The 19305-nt window shown below is 53.1% G+C and overlaps 1 protein-coding gene across 4 annotated transcripts in view; it reads right to left on the reverse strand.

The window, feature by feature from the left end:
- Positions 1-19305, reverse strand: part of KDM6B (lysine demethylase 6B) — a 99154-nt gene that overhangs the window by 77362 nt on the left and 2487 nt on the right. For all 4 annotated transcript variants that reach the window (XM_032234570.1, XM_032234571.1, XM_032234569.1 and 1 more), the window contains exon 2: positions 9928-9984. The gene's annotated coding sequence lies outside the window, so the exon portion shown is untranslated. The remainder of the gene's footprint in view (positions 1-9927; positions 9985-19305) is intronic.

Below are 19305 nucleotides of genomic sequence, written 5' to 3' on the forward strand. Positions count from 1 at the left end.
GGCCAGGCCTGTGCCAGACTTGGGGGGGGGGGCTTTCCCCTCCACCCGTCCCTTCACTTTTCTTCCCACCGATAACAAAGCCACCCAAATCAGCCAAGGAAACCCTGGATGCACAAACAAACAACACACACACACACACACAGGGCTGCCCCCCCAGCCCCTTTACCCGAGGACCCCCCCCCTCCGCTCCCCCCTCCCAGGGTCGGTTCAGTCCAGCGCCCACCCACCCACCCCCCAAAGGAAAGGGGGGAAAAACGGGAGAGAAAAAGAAGAGAGGGGAATGAAATGGAAAAAAAAAAGGAGGGGGAGCGAGCCAGACAGACAGCGGAGGAGAGGAAAGAGGGGGGGGGTGCGGAAAGAAAGAAAGAAAGAAAGAGAGAGAGAGAGAGAGAGAGAGAGAGAGAAAGGGAAAAAAAGCCACGTTACCTGTAGAAAGGGACGGCTAAGAATTTGGGGAGGGGGCGCCGGAGACCCTCCCCTCGCCTGGCTGGGGAACAAACAACGAAAGCTGTAGGTTTTTCCAAAAAGAGAGAAAAGCCCACCTCCTCCCTCTTCTTCTTCTTCCGACGAAAGAAAGAATGAGAAAAAGAAGAAGAAGAAAGAAAGAAAATCGGAAGGACTGGAAGGAAAGGAGAGGAGGGTGGTGGGGGGGGAAACGAGGACCCCCTCCCCTAAAAAAATCAAGCTGGCTTCTTCGGGGAGCGGCGCAGGGTAAATCCAACGCGGAGCTGGGGCTCGGGCAGCGCGATCCTCTGGGCTAAGTCGGGCTGGCTGGCTCGGCTCGGCTGCGCGCCCCCCCCCCCTCTACTCAAACAAAGAAATGAGGGTTGTGTTCCGTGCCCAGCCCCCTCCCTCCCCTCCCTCCCCTTCCCCAGCCCAGACATCTCCTCCTCCTCCTCCGCCCCCTCCCTTTCCGGCACAAGGCGGCCCCGCTTCCATGTTCCCAGCGCTGCGCACACATGTGCTGATGAGCCCCGCTGGCGGAGGGCAGGCGAGGAAGGGAGGAAGGAAGGAAGGAAAGCAGGGAGAGAGAGGGAGGAAGGAAGGAAGGAGGGAAGGAGGCAGCTCTCCGCGCTCGGACGCCCCGGGCAAGGCAGGGAAGGAAGGAGAGAGAGAGGGAAAGGAGGAGAGAAAGGCAGGAAGGGAAAGGAGGAGAGAGAGAGGGAAGGAAGGAAGGAAGAGAAAGGGACAGGAAGAGAAAGAAAAAGGGAGAGAGGGAGGGAGGGAGGAAGGAGGCAGCCCTCCACGCTCGGACGCCCCGGGCAAGGCAGGGAAGGAAGGAGAGGAAGGAGAGAGAGAGGGAAAGGGGGAGAGAAAGGCAGGGAGGGAAAGGAGGAGAGAGCGAAGGAAGGAAGGAAGGAAGGAAGAGAAAGGGACAGGAAGAAAAGGAAGAAAAAGGGAGAGAGGGAGGGAGGAAGGAGCTCGGACGCCCCGGGCAAGGCAGGGAAGGAAGGAGAAGAAGGAGAGAGAGGGGGAAAGGAGGAGAGAAAGGGAAAGGAGGAGAGGAAGGGAGGAACGGGAAGGAGGAGAGAGAGAAGGAAGAGAAAGGGACAGGAAGAGAAGGAAGAAAAAGGGAGAGAGGGAGGGAGGAAGGAGCTCGGACGCCCCGGGCAAGGCAGGGAAGGAAGGAGAGGAAGGAGAGAGAGAGGGAAAGGGGGAGAGAAAGGCAGGGAGGGAAAGGAGGAGAGAGCGAAGGAAGGAAGGAAGGAAGGAAGAGAAAGGGACAGGAAGAAAAGGAAGAAAAAGGGAGAGAGGGAGGGAGGAAGGAGCTCGGACGCCCCGGGCAAGGCAGGGAAAGAAGGAGAAGAAGGAGAGAGAGGGGGAAAGGAGGAGAGAAAGGGAAAGGAGGAGAGGAAGGGAGGAACGGGAAGGAGGAGAGAGAGAAGGAAGAGAAAGGGACAGGAAGAGAAGGAAGAAAAAGGGAGAGAGGGAGGGAGGAAGGAGGCAGCCCTCCATGCTCAGACGCCCCGGGCAAGGCAGGGAAGGAAGGAGAGGAAGGAGTGAGAGGGGGAAAGGAGGAGAGAAAGGCAGGGAGGGAAAGGAGGAGAGAGAGAAGGAAGGAAGGAAGAGAAAGGGACAGGAAGAGAAGGAAGAAAAAGGGAGAGAGGGAGGGAGGAAGGAGGCAGCCCTCCACACTCGGATGCCCCGGGCAAGGCAGGGAAGGAAGGAGAGGAAGGAGGGAGAGGGGGAAAGGAGGAGAGAAAGGGAAAGGAGAGGAAGGGAGGAACGGGAAGGAGGAGGGAGAGAAGGAAGGAGAGAAAGGAAAAGGAGGAGAGGGGGAGAAGAGAGAGAGCGCGAGGGAAGGAAGGACAGAGAGAGGGAAAAGAAGAGAGGAGGGAGAGGGAAGGAAGGGAGAGAAAGAGAAGGGAGGAGGAAAGAGAAAGGGGAAGGAGGAAAAGGAGAAGGAAGAGAAAGGAGAAGGAAGAAAAAGGGAGAGAGGGAGGGAGGAAGGAGGTGAGAGGGAATGAAGGAAGGGGAAGGAGAGAGAGGGAAGGAGAGGAAAGGGAGAGGAAGGAGGAGAGAGAGAGAGAGGGAAAGGAGGGGAGAAAGGGAAGGGGGGAGAAGGAAGAAAAGGGACAGGGAGGGGGGAGAGGAAGGGAAAGGAGGAAGAAGAAAAAGGGGAGAGGGGGAAGGAGAAAGGGGAAGGAGAGGAAGGAAGGAGAGAGGGAAGGAAGGAAGGGGAAGGGAGGAGAGAGGGAAGAAAGGAGAGAAAGGGAAAAGAGAAGGAAGAAAAGGGGAGGGAGGGAGGAAGTAAAGAGGAAGGAGAAGGAGGAGAGGAAGGGAGGGAAGAGAGAAAGGAAAGAATGGAAAGAGAAGGAAGAAGAGGGAGAGAAGTCAGGAAGGAAGGAAAGGAGAAAAGGAAGAGGAGAGGGAAGAAAAAGGGAAGGAGGGAGAAAGGGGAGGGAGGAATAAAGGACCCTGCAGTGGGCCAGGCAGTCTTCAGAGAGGAAGAGGAGGAAACCAATTGCCTGAAAACCCGTGGGGGTGGGGGGTACCAATGGCAGGGCAAGTGTGGGGGAGGGCATCCTAGCGCAGGAGGAGGAGGGGAAGGGTTAGGGAGACCCCCTTTTGAAATGGCCAAGCACCACCCAACACCCCTCCACCCTCCTCATTTCAATTTTCTGTGTTGTTTTCCAAAGAATCCCCCCCCCCAGAACAGCCCAGACCAATCCACATATCAGTCTCTGTCCTGCTGAAGCTGCGGGTTGGACTAGAAGATCTCCAGGGTCCCCTCCAATCCTGCTATTTATGTTCTACATTAGGAATGTCCAACCTTGGCCACTTTAAGACTGGAGGACTTCAACTCCCAGAATTCCTCAGCTGGCTGGGGAATTCTGGGAGTTGAAGTCCACAAGTATTAACGTGTCTAAGGATTCTGGGAGTTGAAGTCCACGAGTCTTAAAAGTGTCTGAGGATTCTGGGAGTTAAAGCGACTGAGGAATTCTGGGAGTTAAAGTCCACAAGTGTTAGGATTCTGGGCGTTGAAGTGACTGAGGGATTCTGGGAGTTGAAGTCCACAAGTCTTAAAATGTCTGAGGATTCTGGGAGTTAAAGTGGCTTTGGAATTCTGGGAATTGAAGTCCACAAGTCTTAAAGTGTCTGAGGACTCTGGGAGTTGAAGTGACTGAAGGATTCTGGGAGTTGAAGTCTACCAATCTTGAAATGATTGAGGAATTCTGGGAGTTGAAGTCCACAAGTCTTAAAGTGTCTGAGAATTCTGGGAGTTAAAGTGGCTTTGGAATTCTGGGAATTGAAGTCCACAAGTCTTAAAGTGTCAGGATTCTGGGAGTTGAAGTGACTGAAGGATTCTGGGAGTTGAAGTCTACCAATCTTAAAGCGATTGAGGAATTCTGGGAATTGAAGTCCACAAGTCTTAAAGTGTCTGAGGATTCTGGGAGTTAAAGTGGCTTTGGAATTCTGGGAATTGAAGTCCACAAGTTTTAAAGTGTCTGAGGATTCTGGGAGTTGGTTGAGGAATTCTGGGTGTTGAAGTCCACAAATTTTAACATGGCTGAGGGATTCTGGGAGTTGAAGTCCACAAGTCTTAAAGCGGCTGAGGGATTCTGGGAGTTGAAGTCCACCAGTTTTAAACTTGCCAAGGGCTGGAAGCCTCTGATCTAAATCTTCCCTATCGGTGACATGTCTCCCTTCATCGGTGGGATTAAATGGGGAGGGGAGAGACATTGTGTTTAAAAAGATCCCCCCCATCGGGTTTTAAAAATTCGGGGGCGGGCTGTTTCAGCAATTCAGCAGAAGCCGTCTCTCTTTCATTGGGACCCGCGAGTCTCACCACAACGGCCTAGAACGGCACAGAGTTTCCTGCTCGGGGTTGGACTAGAAGACCTCCAAGGTCCCTTCAACTCCATTATTCACAATGTTGCAACACGCTTACACACTTGCCGTGTTAGCATTTTTAAAAAATCGACTGCAACCCCCCCCCCGATTAGCCACACACCACACCAGCAGTCGAAAATCCCCGGATTGGCGACGTAACAGGCGCCCACGACGGGGCAGTGCCAACGTGCTTACCAGGGTGGCATCCCCCCCCGTGGTGTGGCATAATCCACATGAAAGCACATATGGCATCATTGTGACTTCGGACTAAGCAGCCGAGACCTCCCAATGCCCTCCAAGCTGCAGCTGGCAGTGCCTCTGAGCATTCGCAGAAGGCCTTCGCTCTAGAATTCCCAGGTTCCGTTTCCCATTTGGGGGTTCAAGAGATGCGAACTGTTTGACGCCTGCTTCACACACCGCTTCTCCCCAATGCCAGGACCCCCCTCCATTAGATTGGCACGGCCTCCCTCCCTCACAGACTTACAAAAGGGGTGCCCCCTCCCCAAATCAAGCCCTGTTTATACCCCCCCTTCCTCTTTCATTCTTAAAACGGGCAGCCCGCCTCGCAGGGAGGAAGAAGCGAAGAAATGAGAAAAACCCCAAATAATTCCTCGAGAGGCAGTCCTCCACATACAACAATTGCTTTAGTAACCGTTCCAAGTCACAACAGGCATGAAAAATGGGACCGTTTCCCACACTTACGACCACTGCATGGTCACGCGATCCAAATTCAGACAGGCTCGTATTTACGGCGGTCGCAGAGTCCCGGATACCCGTTTTGCGACCTTCTGACAGTTGACGTCGACGGGGAAGCCGGATTCGCTTAACGACCGGGTTACTAACTTCTCGATGCCTGCGTTTCGCTTAGAGGGGGCGGTGAAGAAGTCGGTCGAATGCGGCAGGCAACACTCCCTGAACAAACACCTCGCTTAACAACATAAATTTTGGGGCTCCCTGGGGAAGAGGGCCCTCCCCTCTAAATCGAGGAGGGAACCATGCTGCCCTGGGGCCAATGGAAGCCACCCCCCACCCCTGCAGGCAGCTCGGGAGCTCTCCCACATCTGCGACTCGCCCTGGGGGGGCAACAGGGGAAGCTGGACACACACCCCTCCAAGGACCCCCGCGAGAAGCAGAATTGACTCTGCTTATGGAGGGTTGCAGGGGAGGGGAGGGGATGTATGAGTGCGTGCGCAATGTGTACACAGTGCACTCCAGCGCCCCCCACCACCACTCCTCTTCCTCCCCCCCCCCTCAGATCCAGAGCACCAATCCTGGAGCAGGGTGGGTGGGGAAGAAGGGGGCTTCCCCGTCAGCTGGCAAGCAGGAGGAGCCCACTCCCACTTCCAGGGTGGGGAACCCACTCACGCGATCCCCCTCTCCTCCCCACCCTACCTATACTAGCAAGCTAGTCCCAAGGGGGGAACCCGGGCGAATATTTATAGCTGGGGCTTGAATGGAGAGAAAGAGAGAGAACAGGGGAGGAGGGAGCCCCCACCCCACCCCCTGTTACCCAGCAACTGGGCACGTGCAGAGGCCACGTAATCCCCCTCCCCAATGACCTTTCACCCCACCTCTGGCCACACTGCACGGGGAGAGGAACAGATGTTGCCAAGAGTTAAAGGCAAAATGGAGCCCCTCCCTCTCCTCTCTCTCTTTCTCCCTCCTTTCTTTCTTTTTCTTTCTCTCCTCCCTCTCTCCCTCTTTCTCTCTCTCCCCTTCTCTTTCTTTCTTTCCTTTTTCCTCTCTCACTTTCTCTGTCTCTGTCTCCCTCCTCTTGGTCTTTCTCTCTGTTCTTTTCTTTCTCTCTCTCTCCCCAATCTTTCTTTCCCCCTTTCTATTTTTTCTCTTTCTCTCTCCCTCTATTTGTCCCTGCTGCCTGCCTGCCCTCTTTCTTTCTTTCTTTCTTTCTTTTTCTTTCTTTTTTTTCTTTCTCTCTTCTTTCTCCTTTTTCTTTTTTATTTCTTTTTCTCTTCTTTTTCTTTTCTTTCTTTTTCTTCTTTCTTTCTCTTTATTTCCCCCTATCTGTTTTTTCTCTTTCTCTCTCCTTGTATCTGTCGCCTGCTGCCTGCCTGTCCTCTTTCTTTCTTTCTTTCTTTCTTCTCATTCTTTTCTTTTTTTCTCTTTTTTCTTTCTTTCTCTCTTCTTTTTCTTTTTTTATTTCTTTTTCTCTTCTTTTTCTTTTCTCTTTCTTTCTTTTCTTTCTTCCTCCTTTTTAATGACCTCCCTATCTATATTTTCTCTTTTCTCTCCCTCTATTTGTCCCTGCTGCCTGCCTGCCCTCTTTCTTCTTTCTTTCTTTTCTTTCTTTCTTTATTTTCTTTCTCTCTTCTTTTTCTTTTTATTTCTTTTTCTTCTTTTTTTTTCTCTTTCTTTCTTTTCTTTCTTTCTCTTTTTTCCCCATCTATATTTTCTCTTTCTCTCTCCCTCTATCTGTCGCCTGCTGCCTTCCTGTCCTCTTTCTTTCTTTCTTTCTTTCTTTCTCATTCTTTTCTTTTTTTCTCTTTTTTCTTTCTTTCTCTCTCTTTTCTCTTTCTCTTTTTTCTTTCTCTTCCTTTCTTCCGTTCTTTCTCTCTCCCTCCTTCCCCATCTCTCTCTTCCCTCTGTCCCTCTATTTCTTTCTCTCTCTCTTTCTCTCTCTCTCTCTCTCTCTCTCTCTCTCTCTCTCACACACACACACACACACACACACACACACACACACGGACGCCCTTTGTCTCCCTCCTATTTTCTGCCTCCTCTTCCAGGGCTCATGTTTCTGCAAAAGTCCTTCCTGTCCCCTCCCCAAAAATAGATTCCCGACTCTGCCCTGATTAGATTATCAGACCCCTCCCCTCCCCCTACCCATTTTATTTGGGGGGGGGCAGGAGGTAAAAGGGAAATCTCTGTCCTGCCCTAAAACAAATCTACGTATTTATTTCCTTGCCATTTTTCTTTCCCAATTCCCGGTCGTCCTCAACTTACAACAGTTCGCTTTAGTGACCGTTCCGAAATCACCCCCGCCCTGAAAAAAAGAGACCCTTAATGGCTGTTTTTCACAGTTATGACCTTTGCAGCATCCCCGCGAGGGGGGGGAGGGGAGGAGAGCCAGCGACTCCCTTCACAACCGACTCATCCAACGGCCGTGCTTCACTTAACGGCAAGTGAGCTCGGCAAAGGCAGCAAACCCCACGCAAACGACGTCTGGGCTTAAACAGCAGAAATGTTCGGCTTCATGACAATCGTAAATCGAGGACCGGGGGGGGGGGAGGAAGCAGCCAAAGACCCCCCCCCCACCTCTCCAAGAGAGATTTGAGGTTCTCCTCCCTCCCTTCCTGGTTTCTTAGGAGGGGGTGAGCCTTCCCTCCCTCCCTCCCCCTCCCCTCTTGGAGATAAGGGTCAGAGGTCAAAGCAGATTGAAGGGGGGGGGACATTCCCAATCCCCCCCCCACGCCGCACGCCGCCCGGCCCGTCGCCGTCAAATCTGACCCACATACCCACATTCCTGGCTTCCAGGCGGCTCTTCCTCCTCCTCTTCCTCTCTCTGATGGGGTGGGGGCTGGGGGGGGGTTTGCAGATCCCAATCCGCAGCGGCCTTGCACACAATCCCCGTTCCTTCCTTCCTTCTTTCCTTCCTTCCCTCCCTCCCTCCTTCCCCTCTTTCTCGTTCTGCCTTGCCAATTCCAGAGAGCCGCAAAGTTCAAATCAGGACAGCCGAAAGAGCCGCCATTATGTAAGCTGTTGGCGGAGGGAAGGGAGGGAAGAGGGGAGGGCAGGGGGCGGAGGAAGAGGAGGAGGAGGAGGAGGGGGTGGTAATAGAAACAGGCCTTGGAGACCCCTGCCCCATTGGCTCAGCCCCCCCCCCCTGCCCCAACCCCTTGGCCAAAGAGCCCTTCCATGCTCTGAGGGTCTCCCCTTCCTCCCCCTCCCCTTTCTCCCATGGCGGTAATGGGGGTGGGGGGCGAGAGGGGAGAGGACAAAGCCCCCCCTCCCCCTTCGGTTCATCCACAGGGAAGAGCTCGACTGACAACCATTCCTTTAGAGTGACGGTGCCAAGCGAACAACGAGGAGCCTTTTCTCACACTTACGACCCCTTTCTCACACTTACGACCGCCGCGGGAATCCCGCAGTCACAGGATCAAAAGTCAGGCGTTCATTTATAGTGACCGTTCCAAGCTAACAACACCACCAGGGGGAAAAAAATCTGAGGACCCCTCACACTTATGACCCCTTTCTCACACTTACGACCACTTACAACCCCTTTCTCACACTTACGACCCCTTATTGACACTTCCAATCCCTTTCTCATACTTACGACCCCTTTCTCACACTTACTAACCCTTTCTCACACTTCTGACCCCTTTCTCACACTTCTGACCCCTTTTTCACACTTCCGACCCCTTTCTCACACTTCCGACCCCTTTCTCACACTTACTACCCCTTTCTCACACTTATGACCCCTTTCTCACACTTACAACCCCTTTCTCACACTTACGACCACTTACTACCCCTTTCTCACTTATGGCTCCTTCCTCACACTTATGACCCCCTTTTCACACTGATGACCCTTTTTCACACTTACGACCCCTCACACTTATGACCCTTCTCACACTTATGACTGCTGCAGCAGGATCAAAAGTTTATTTATAGTGACCATTCCAAGCTAACAACACCGGGGGGGGGGATCTGAAGACCTTTTTCTCACACTTATGACCTCCGCAGCATTCCCACAGTCACGGGATCAAAAGTCAGGCGCGCGGCAACTGGCTCGTATTTATGACGGTCGTGGCGTCCCAGGGAGAGAGCGGAGTCCCACGATCCACTTTTGTGACCTTCTGACGAACCAAGTCAATGTGGAAGCCGGATTCTCTTAAGAAGCGGGTGACTGACTTCAGAACGGCAGTGATTCACTTAACAACTGTGGCTGTAAAAGCCGTATAATGGGGCAAAACTGACTTCACAAACGTTTCGCTGAGCAACAAACATTTGGGCTCAATCATGGTCATAACTCGAGGGTGACCAATGTCTCGCTTAGTGACATAAATTTTGGGTTCGGTTGTGGTCATAAGTCGAGGACTGGCTGTACAAGCCGTGGGCCTACATTTGGTGTGGGACTTTCCCCCTCCTCACTTCCCACAGCCGCTGCTGTGTTACCCCCACTCTCTCCCTCAGCACCCTAGTCCCTACCGTGGTCATTATTCTGAGTAGTCCTCGACTTACGACCATAATGGAGCCTGACCCTCATGGTCGTAAATGGAGTCATCAACATGACCAACCCTCTTGGCAGGAGGTTGTAAAGCGAACACTGTTGTTAAGTGAATCCGTGGCTCGCTAGGGGACGGATTTGCCCCAAACCTGGACATGAATGCCCTTTCCGATTGTGGTCGTAAGTCGAGGACTACCAGGTAAAACAATATTTCAAGATTGGCAAATTGGCTTTCCTCCTAAACTTAACCTCCCCCCTCCCCAGAAGTGGCTGATGGGAATTGGAGTCCTTCTCCCCACCCCCAAGACAGAGAGGGAGGAGGGGGATTCTAGGAAACGAGGCCCAGCTCGGTGCTCCGACGGAAAATGAGGACTCTTTACTGAGGAAGAGAAAGGAGGTGCTGCACTCACTGTGTCTCGCTGACCGACGAGGAATGAGTCCGTGGCCTGGGAGGCAAGTGGGGAGCCCTGAAAGAGAAAAGGGGGTTCGGTTACTCATACAGAGACCCTCTTGGGTTTCTCAGTCCTGTTGGCATTGCTTTCCGACACCCCCAAACTCCTGAGTCCTCCATCCTTTCGTTTCTCAAGTTTGCAACTTGAAAATGGGTGGACTTCAACTCCCAGCATTCCCCAGCCAGCAAAGCTGACTGGGGAATTCTGGGAGTTGAAGTCCACCCATCTTAAATCAAACTAGTTGGGGGATTCTGGGAGTTGAAGTCCATCCATCTTAAATCAAACTAGTTGAGGGATTCTGGGAGTTGAAGTCCATCCATCTTAAAACACACTGGCTGGAGAATTCTGGGAGTTGAAGTCCACCTATATTAAAACATACTGGATGGGGGATTCTGGGAGTTGAAGTCCACCCATCCTAATGCAGGCTTCCTTGGGAATTCTGGGAGTTGAAGTTCACCCATATTAAAACATACTGGATGGGGAATTCTGGGAGTTGAAATCCACCCATCTTAAAACCCACTGGATGGGGGATTCTGGGAGTTGAAGTTCACCCATATTAAAACATACTGGATGGGGGATTCTGGGAGTTGAAATCCATCCATATTAAAACATACTGGATGGGGGATTCTGCGAGTTGAAGTCCACCTATCCTAATGTAGGCTTCCTGGGGAATTCTGGGAGTTGAAGTCCACCCATCCTAATGCAGGCTTCCTGGGGAATTCTGGGAGTTGAAGTCCACCCATCTTAAATCAAACTGGATGGGGAATTCTGGGAGTTGAAGTTCACCCATATTAAAACATACTGGATGGGGGATTCTGGGAGTTGAAGTTCACCCATCTTAAAACATACTGGATGGGGGATTCTGGGAGTTGAAGTCCACCCATCCTAATGCAGGCTTCCTGGGGAATTCTAGGAGTTGAAGTCCACCCATCTTAAAACCCACTGGATGGGGGATTCTGGGAGTTGAAGTCCACCCATCCTAATGCAGGCCTCCTGGGGAATTCTGGGAATTGAAGTCCACCCATCTTAAATCAAACTGGATGGGGGATTCTGGGAGTTGAAGTCCACCCATCTTAAATCAAACTGGATGGGGGATTCTGGGAGTTGAAGTCCACCCATCCTAATGCAGGCTTCCTGGGGAATTCTGGGAGTTGAAGTCCACCCATTTTAAAACCCACTGGATGGGGAATTCTGGGAATGGAAGTCCACCCATCTTTCTTGAGGCAAGGAAAGCAGGGGGGGGGGGCAGACTTGAACCTGCCACCCCCCATACACACCCTTGGGACCCTCACAGCTAAGAGGTCTCCGAGGGACCCTGGGAGGTACCAGCCTGGGCAAGAGAAAGAGGAGGGGGCCACCTTCATCGGGACTGATCCCCCCCACCCCATTTGGGTGGGAGGTGAAATTGGGGCGAAGCCTAGAGATTGGGGGTAAGGATGCCGCCACCCATATGATGCCCGCCCCATGTATTTGGGGCAGGGGAAGGGAGAGGTGTGAGAGGAGGGCACATCGGGCCCCCTCTAGCAGCACTAAACACCAGCCAACTGGGGAGGATAGGCCTTGTAGTCCGGACCCCCTGTCCGCCTGGACTATCTTGAAGGCCTGGAAAGGTCAGGTTAGGCCGTGACCCCAAAGGTAGAGCAGGCAAAGCTCTTACCAGGGCTACAACCTGCCCCTCACTCACCTCCTCCCCATCATCCCCCTCCATAGCCCGCTGGGGAAGATGGGTAGTAGAGTCCAGGCCGCCAGGCAGCTTGGAATCGCTTGGAAAAGGTGGCCAGGTTAGGCCGAGACCCCACAGGTAGACCTCTCTGAGGGAAGCGGGCCTCTTATTAACGCCCACTGCCAGGTAGGCAGCCGGGGAGGATGGGCCCTGTAGTCCAGGCCGTCAGGCGGCCTGGGATAGCTTGAAAAAGGGGGGGGGGGAGCAGGTTAGGCCGTGCCCTTGCAGATAGGGCAGCCAAAGCTCAGCCTGCCTCTCATTAACCCTCACCCCCAGCTGCGGCAGCCGGGGACGATGGGCCCTGTAGTGCAGATCCCCAGGAATATCTTGAGAGGGGTCGGGGTCGGGGGGGGGGGAAAGGTTAGGCCGGGACCCCCCACAGCTACAGCCAAAGCTCACTTCCAACTAACCCCGGCTCGGCGGCTGGGGAGGATGGGCACTGTAATCCCCGTCCAAATAATATCGACAGCAAAGAGGTGGTGGTGGGGGGAGTGGGGCAGGTTAGGCCGCCCCCACACAGGTGGAGCAGCCCCAATGCCTGCCCCCCCCCTCACTCCCCCACACACCCCCTGCTTAGCATGTGCAGGCGTGTTCCATGTGTGCGGGAGCGTGTCCGGGCGTGCCCCTGTGGATGTGCGGGCCTGCACGTGCGGGCCTTAGCAGCTGTTGCCAAGCCACCCCCCTTTCCATCCACTCCCGTCCCCATCGCCCCAGCAACAAAGCCGTCGCCGCCACGCCATTGGCTGCCCAGGCCGGTGACATCATCCCGCCTGGAAAAGTTAATAGGGCGGCCCGGGGATGAGGGCAAAGCCGGGGCCTGCCTGCTGTTGCCATGGCAACAAGGCAAGCACAGGAGCAGCTGAGCAGGCCTCGCCCCCCCCCTCCCTTGTGAGTGTGCACACACACACACACACACACACGCCATGCGTGTGCAAAAGCGTACCGGGAGGAAGCCCAAACGCCACTTTCCTCTCCAGAAGCAGAAGCTTTTGCAAAGCCAGGAAAGGAAACGCACTCTGCACCAGCTCAGAGGCACTGCCTCTCCTAGCGGGCAGAGAGAACACCATTGCAAAATGGGAAGTGCAAATGTTGCCTCTGTGTGTGTGTGTGTGTGTGTGTGTGTGTGTGTGTGTTTGTGTGTTTGCATGTCTCCAGACCAGGCCTCCATTTGCACGGATTGGGAAACACCGCCGGTTTTCCGCTTCACACAACCGGATGGTTGTTGTCCCCCCCCCCCGCCCGCCAAGGCTCGGCCCTGTTCACTTCTCGCCTTTTCTCCCCCCGGCGAGTTGCGCAAGCACCACGCCACCCCCCGCGGCCTGCCCACGCAGCGTCGCCTGGCCCGCCACTTGGCCTGCGGAACTCCCTGCCACTGGATGGCCGCGCCCCAGCCAGAAATACAGGTTGCCGCCGACTCGGCAGGCTCCCACCTTTTTTTTCTCGTTCCCGCCAAACCGGGAGGGACTGCCCGGACTCGTCGGCGCGGGACGGGTTGGCCCAACGGCACCAGGGCCCTGAAGTGGCGTGGATGAGCGAGCGGGGATTGGCGTGGGCCGCTGCGGCTGCCCCTCCCTCTCTCCCTCCGTGCGGAGGGATGGGAAGGAGACCACAAAGAATCGAAATGTGGCATAGAAGAATATTACCTGGGCACGGCAGACAGATGGAGAGCAAAGGAGGGAGGGAGGGAGGGGAGGAGGAGGAGGAGGAGGAGGGGGCACACCTGTCTGCAGGTGAGAGCAAAGGTTCGCGCAGGTTAATCATTCACCCACCGCGACGGAGGCCCCCGGAGCAACCTGGGGTGAGTTCAGGGTACACAAAAACACACACACACAAAGGCCACTAGCCAAAGTTACGAGGTCTATCCTTCCCCCAACTGGATGCCCTCTGGGCACGCCAGACTCCGACTCCCATCGTCCCCCGCCGGTCTGGAAAGCAAGCAACCAGACGGCGGGGCCGAGATTGCCAGGTGCCTGCGGGGTATCATTTTTATAGGCGCCGACCTCAAATGTCTTTTTTCTCCTGGCCAAACGAATAAAAAACGGCGGCTGCAAAATCGCACCGACGGTTTTCCATTTGACCTCGCCGGTTCGGGTGACAGACGGGAGGCGGGATTGGATTCGAACTGGGCGCCGTAGACGGAGTGCAACGCCCAGGTTTCGTTCTCAAGCCGGTGAAAAGGCTGGGAGCGGTTGAGCATTGCTACCCAAGCGGTGAAGGGAGGCTCGCCCAATTTTACAACCGTTTTTTTGGGGGGCGGGTTTATGTAGTGAATCGCTGCCGTTGTTAAGTGAATCACACACTCAATGGTCATTAAACGAAGGCAGCTTCTCCTCTTGATTTTGCTTGTCAGAATTTTGATCAGGAGGGGGGGTGGAATACTGCAGTGGTCGTAAGAACGAGGACCAGTTGTAAGTCACATTTTACACTGCCGTTGTACAGGGAGTCCTCGGCTTACGACCAGAATTGGGACCACCAGAATTGCCGGTGCTAAGCAAGGGGATAGTTAAAGTGAGTTGCCCCCCGATTGTCTGACGCTTTTGCCACAGACGTTAAGGGATTGGTGCCGTTGTTAAGGGAATCTTGCGGTTGTTAAGCAGGCCTAAAAAAACGATAGTCCTCAACTTACAACAGTTTGTTTAATGACTGTTCAAGATTACAACGGCACTGAAAAAAGTGACTTATGACGGTTTTCACACTTACCACCATTGCCCAAGCCATGTCAACGGGGAAGTCAGGTTCACATAACAACATCACTCATTCTGCAACGATTCGCTTAGCAACGGTGGCAAAGAAACATCGCCAAATGGGACAAAACTCATTTAGCAAACCTACATTTTAGGGCCCCGTCGTGGTCGTAAGTTGAGGACTACCTGTACAAGCGCCTGAAGTTTGATCCAATTTTGACCCACTCTTCCTAAGTCGCCTTTTTCAGTGTCGAATGGTCACTAAACAAATCATTTCACAACTTGGGGCACACGAGATTAAACCACAGCATCGGTTATGCACAATGAAACCAGCCTCAACCACCGAGTAAGATCAGAGAGTGAGGGGCTCTTCTCTCTGATTAGACCCCTAACGTTGCACCCCCGGAAGGGGTAACCCCCCCCTCTGTTTGATGTGTGTGTGTGTGTGTGTGTGTGTGTGTGTGAAAAACTTCCTGTTTTGCACACCTGCGCAAAGCAAGTCAAACCAACAACTCCAACATTCACCGCAAACATGGTGGGCAGGGGGTTGGGAAAACTCACAACTTGGGTGGGTGGGTGGGTGGTATCATTTGTGCCTGGGCTGGGATTGGAACCCGTTGGCCACGGCTGCCTGGCCGTGTTTCCCCAACGTCGACGACTTTAAGACGGGTGGACTTCAACTCCTAGAATTCCCTGACGCTAAATGCACTCCTTTTGAGATGTGGATGCCCATTGTGGATCGTGAGCCGACAAAAGGGCGAACGACAAAACCGCGCCCGACTAAACCGCGTCGCTAAAACCGCGACGTCATCAACGCGGCGACAACAGCGCGGCGACAACAGCGCGGAGACAGGGCGGCGCTTTACAACAGCGCGTCGACAGAAAGCCGATTTAACTTAAGGTAAGGGTTAGGGTTAGGGTTAGGGGTTAGGATTAGGTTTAGTTTTACAGAGCGCTTCTGTGACCGTGCTGTTGTCGGCGCGATTCAGCGCTCATTCGTCGGAGCGCTTTAGAACACGCGGTTTGGTCACCGCGGTTTAGTCGGGCGCAATTTTGTCGTTCGCCATTTTGTCGGTGAACTTTGTGGATTGCATACTCTCTTCTAATCCCTTCCTCCGCAATCTCTCCGCTCTAGGAAGTAAAGAGGAAAAACAGCACAGGGATGGCTGGCTGGGGAATGCTGGGAGTTGAAGTCCACAAGGGGGCTGAGGTTGAGAAACATCGCCGGTGGGCACACCGAGACCCCCGTCCTTGCTCAACTAACATACTCTCTTCTAATCCCTTCCTCTGCAATCTTTCCGCTCTAGGAGGTAAAAACAGCACAGGGATGGCTGGCTGGGGAATTCTGGGAGTTGAAGTCCACCCGTCTTCAAGGGCATTGAGATCGAGACACACGGCAGGTGGGGACACCGAGACCCCCGTCCTCGCTCCCAGTGGGTCAAGGCAAGCCCCCCTTACCCCAAATCACCCCAAAAGAGTTTCCGGTAAAAATGGCTTCCAAATCCTCCTTGCAAACATCCCGAATTGACCTGGCTTGATTTAATTCAAGACTCAAAAGGCAGGTAAAACCGCACACCTGGTCTCTGCTAATCGACACACACACACACACACACCGCGGCGGGGCAGAGTCCGCAAATCCAGTTTAACACATCCGTCACTTGAGCCACGGGTCGCCTAGTTCCTGGTTTCTAAAATAAACACACACTCCGTTCAAACCGGGATTGGTTGCGGTTTTATGAGCCCCGAGGGGAAACCGAGGCAGGCTTTCTTTGAGTGAAGAGGACAAGCCTCCATGGACGAAATCCACTTTCTAAGTCTCACCTCCCACTACAGTAGTCCTCGAACGTATGACCACAACCTCCCTCCCAAAGCGAGGGAGGTGCTAAGTGAGGTTCGCCCCGTTCTACGACTTTGCTGGCCTGAGCGAATCCCTGCCATCGTGAGGTTTTAGCACAACGTACGGCCTCAAATGACCCCTTCACCCGCCCAAAATTTCCTACGGTTCAGCAAGACCGTCGTGAAATGAGCCTCACCCCATTTTACGACCGCTGTCGTAACGGTGGCCTTGTGAAGTCAACGACGCGGCGGTGAAGCAAAATCGGCTTCTCCCGTCGTCGAATTTGTTTGCGAGATGATCGATCATGGGACCGCGCAATACGGCATCATAAACGCACGCCCTCCCAAATTTGGATCGCGTGACCACGAGGATGCTTTTGAACTGTTGCTAAACAAATGCTCGTCATTTGAGGACTACCAGCCTTGAACGTCAGCTCCCTTCTCCGAAGGGGATGGTGTTTCTGACCCACCTGCCACGGGATTCCCAGACAATGGGCTACGGAGTCACGAGGCTCTTCTGCCGTCGTACGATCCCACCTGCACAGGTGTGACATCTGCCTGCTCAGGTAACAACAAAGAGCCGAGAAGGTTTCACTTCCATCCGGCGGGATTCGGTCTGTTTGTTTTTAAAAATATATCTTCCACTTAAGACCTCTTCATTTTAATCTAGGTCCTCCTCGTCTTACGGCAGCCCATTTAGTGACCGCTGAAATTTACAATGGGACGGACAAAAATCCGGACTCACGATCCTTTTCCAGGCTTGCGAGCCTTTGCTCTCGACTCACACTTAGGACGCAGCGTCCCCACAGCCGCGCGATCGAAATTCAGATGCTCGGCAACGGGGCACACGTTTACGACGGTCGCAGTGGGGGCAGAAACGGCGAGGGGGGAAGCTTAAATTCACTTAAAGACCGTGTCCCTAACACAGCGTGGGTTTCACACGTGGCTACCGGTGGTTCGCTGCGTGCCGACTGGTTTCAGTTTTCGCGATCGTCCCTTCTACGAATGCATCCAGTCTCCCACGCGTGCTCTTTGCTCGTGTGCACGCCCTTCCGCGCATGCATCCAGCGTCCAAAACAGGCCTAAGAAGGAGGGCACAGAGCCCGGGCAGGTGGGATGCCCCCCCCCCGGCGATTTCTACTATCCGTTCGGTCGAACCAATCCGAACCGGCTGAATCCCACTTTTGCGACCATAACACCTGCAGGGATTCACTTAACAGCCCGGGCAAAAGAGGCTCGTCAAACGAGGGAAAACTCACTCGACGCCGCTCTCGCTGAGCGACAAGACAGTTCAGGCTCGGTCGTGGTCGTAAGTCGAGGACCACTTATATTTAAACTTATACCGTGTTGGTAAGTGTGACCCGTCAAAACCGCGGAGGACAAAATCGCGCTCGATGAAAAAAATTAAAAATTGAAATAAAATTAAAATTAAAGCAAGCCGATTCACATAAAGGTAAGGGTTAGGTTAAGGGTTAGGGTTAGGGTTAGGTTAAGGGTTAGGGTTAGGTTTAGAGCGTTAGGGTTACGTTTAGCGTTAGGTTAAGGGTTAGCGTTAGGTTTAGCGTTAGGTTAAGGGTTACCTTTAGGGTTAGATTTAGGGTTAGGTTAAGGGTTAGGTTTAGGGTTAGGTTTAGGGTTAGGTTTGGGGGGGTTAGGGTAAGGTTTTCGCTTTATTTTTCCATTTTTCGATCACAGCGCAATGTTTTCGTCACGCTGTGATGATGTCAAATGCGCGCTTTCGTCGAGCGTGATTTTGTCCTCCGCGGTTTTGTGGTGGAACCGTTGGTAAGCTGTCCAACGTCACAGGTGGACGGCCTATAAATTTAATTTATAAAGGAAGGAAAGAAAACCGTAAGACATCGGGAGCGGGGGGCATGCAGAAGAGACAACTTTGGGTAGCGTTCCCCCCCCTCAAAATTAAAACTCATTGAGGAGTGAAGACCCCCAAAGACAGTGCTGCCTAGCGGCTAGACCCGGGCTGGGGACGATGGTGGCAGTGATTGGAGAGGCCCTAACAGACTCTCAGCCATGCGGAGTGAATTGGGCCTTCTTAAATTTCCAACGAACCAGGCGCTGCGGGAATTGAAGCACCCTTTCCGGAATTAAATTAAGCACCCCCCCCCCAAAAAAATTATTTTAAAGCGGCGAGGGGGGGGGAGGGAGTTAGACGCTTTGCCCAACTCGCTCCGGTCCTCCTCCTGGCATCTGTCTCGGCAGAAATCAAAACCCCCAAGAGGGTTAAAACCCGCCAAGCTTCTAGTCCCTAAGAGAGGGAAGATGAGAACCAGGCGTTTGGTAAACATGTTCTTCACACCTGCTCATTAAATGCGAAGCCTGATGGTTCCTGGCGGGCAACATACGGGCCTAAAACCCGGGGAAAAGTGTTAGGGAGGCCCGGCTAAATTGGCTAAAAACGGTAATTAAGACGGGAATTATAGCCTCGGATTCGGCGTAATAAGAGAAGCGAGATTGAGGGGTTTGGGTCTCATTGCATCCGAGGGGAGGGGGTAGCGGGATGGGTGTGAAAATATATCTCTGTGTGTGTGTGTGTGCAACCGAGCCAAATATATATATATATATTTAAAAAACAGGCTCTGTGGCGGCTTTCCCGAACCGTTCGCCAAAGTTTCGGCTTCGTTTTAAAACGATTTTTACACACTTGCGTGTTCCGTAAAAACGTTCGTTAGCTAAAGTTGGGTGAACAAATGGTGTCGGATTAGTGTAATTAGCGGGGGGGGGGGGAATGTTTTGCTCAAACATGCAGCAAATCTTTTATTTTTATTTTTTAAAAACCCAACCAACCGGGATCCAGGATACTGAAATTGGCACCCAAAGCTCGCTTGCGCTCTGTATATGCTCAGGAACCTTCATCCTGGCTTGAGAGACAGCCAGCTGGCTTTGGGCCCGGGGTAGGAGGACTAGAACTCACTGTCACCTGGTTTCTAGCTCTGACCATTATACAGTACTGTGGTTTTTTTTTAATTTTTAAGAACACTTTAAAAATAGGTTTTATTTTTTTTTTCAACCCACTTTTTCTTAACTCTGTGTCTTTCCTAATCTTTGGTTGCCCTCTGCTGGCCACCCATGGCATGA

Source organism: Thamnophis elegans, chromosome Z (genome assembly GCF_009769535.1).
Source record: "Thamnophis elegans isolate rThaEle1 chromosome Z, rThaEle1.pri, whole genome shotgun sequence".
Lineage (NCBI taxonomy): Eukaryota > Metazoa > Chordata > Lepidosauria > Squamata > Colubridae > Thamnophis > Thamnophis elegans.